Genomic DNA, 2,134 nt, shown 5'->3' with positions numbered 1-2,134 from the left:
GGGGGGGCGGTGGGGTAGTAGGGGGTTCTGTGGTGTGGTATATGGTATGTGTGTGGTTTGTGTCTGAGGTGTGCATATGGTGTTTAAATGTAGTCTGGTGTATGATGTAGGTTTGTGATGTGTATGCGTGGTGTGTGGACTGTATGGTGTATGATGTGTATATGAGATGCATGCGAGATGTATGCATGCGTAGGATGTGTATGCTTGTGGTTTGGCATCTGATGTCTATATGTGGTGTGTTGCATGGGTGTGGCCTGTAGTAGGTGCATGTGATGTGCTTATGAATGTGTAGGTACTATGTGTGTGGCTGTGATTCAAGGTGTCTCTGTGCATATGGGTGTGTAGGGACAGGAATGAGACTCCGTGACATAAAGACATTTCCGGGTTCTCAGAAGATGAGACAACAAGCGAGACATGATTTTCCCTGTGGCACGCAGTGTGGTCAGGATCGACCTGGCCCAGGGCCCTCCTCACACTCCTCGCCACCATCACCCCAGCTGACCCAGAGTAACCAGGTCCCTACTCAGGGGGAGATGTGGAGCAGGCAGTAGGAGCCAAGGCTGCTATGAACCAGGCAAGGGATGGCATCAGGTAGGAGCCTCTGCAGTCGGGGTCCTTGGGCGCAACTCGATTCACGGAAGCATGACTCCTCCAGGGGCCTTATTTGTATTCCTGGCTGCAGACTCCACCCTGGAGCAGGATAAGGGAGGACCAAAGTGCTTGCTCCACTGTCCCCTCCACCCCAGGGCCTCATGAGCAGCAGGCAGCCCCGGAGCAACAGTGGCCCTGTGTTCCAGGGGGGACAGGGGGCGCTCCACCCTGTGGGGGTGGGGAGAGGGCATCTGTAATAAGGTCACGGGGGGCTATTGTTCACGGCCATCAAGTCAGCTTTAATTCATGGTGACCCGGAGCCACAGAACAAGACATATAAACATCGGCAGGTCACGAGCCATGGTTGTGATCCTGAGTGTGTTGCGGGAGCCACTGTGCACTGCCTTCCCACCTAGGGGCTCATCTTCCTGCACAGTCTCAGTCAACCTGGGGTTGTGATCCAATCGGCTTTCACCTGCCTGCCTACATCTGGAAGCTCTTCTGAAGCCTGGCCACCCTGGGAGACCCTGCTGGTATTTAAAACGCAGCTTCTGGCTTCGCAACAGCACACATGCCACCACAGCGTACGGCAACGTGACAGGCGGGTGGTGGGAAGTGGAGTAGCGGGGCAGGCCATAAGTCCCACTTGGCCTGGGGACGCTCCCCGTGGACATCTGCTGTCCCGGTGTCGCGCCCAGTAGTACTTTCTCAGGGCCTGGTGCAGAAGACATCTCCCTAGAGAGGAGGGAGCGCCAGCCTGACCGGTTCTCTTGGTGCCTGGGGGCCTCGCCAGTTTCTTTGTTTCATTCTCACACCCTGACTCAGGGATGTGCATGCGCGTGAGTATGTGTGTGTGTGTGTGTGTGTGTGTGTAGAGCTGAAGCCCCCCAGGGTTGTCGAGGCTGAAGCCGTTCTGAAGCAAACAGCAGTTGCCTCTGGGTGCAATCATAGCAGGGACCTCTTTTGGTTAGGAGGCAGGCAGGCACCCAAGGGACTCCTTCATCCCCACAACCAATCCTTAATCCCACACACGGCTCTCTGTCACCACTGTTGAATGGTACGTAAGAGATGTCCCATGACAGATCCCTTTCCACAGCCAGGTTTGTCTTTTCGTGTGCTAATATGCACAGCGGGACAGGTGGAAAAATTCCGCCATGACTGCCCCCCGCCAGCAGGAGGGGCTGCTGAAGCTCCATCTTCACACTGTTCCCTCTCATGTGCACATACCTTTTAAGATCAAACAATCATCATAGCAATCCCTTAGCAGCGTATTCTAATACAAAGGGATCGAATGCAAAATCAAGGGCCCTTTGTTTAGTCAATCAGGGAAAAGGCTCTGGGATATTCAAACCTGGATTCTAAGCGCTCTTTGGAGCAAGAACAGTCACAGGAAGGGGATGGAGAGAATTTGACTTGGAATTGACTGGCTGGCCATGGGTAGGAACCATCTGAGCTAGGAGCCCAGCCTGGGGTGGGTGGAGATCCTCAGGGAGCACGCTGGGCACACCCTACCATACACCCTCCTGGGCGGGGCTCCAGTCAG

Source organism: Echinops telfairi, unplaced genomic scaffold, assembly GCF_000313985.2.
Source record: "Echinops telfairi isolate 266 unplaced genomic scaffold, ASM31398v2 ScPeMD7_7457;HRSCAF=8495, whole genome shotgun sequence".
Taxonomy (NCBI): Eukaryota; Metazoa; Chordata; class Mammalia; order Afrosoricida; family Tenrecidae; genus Echinops; species Echinops telfairi.
This window is presented reverse-complemented; position numbering follows the sequence as displayed.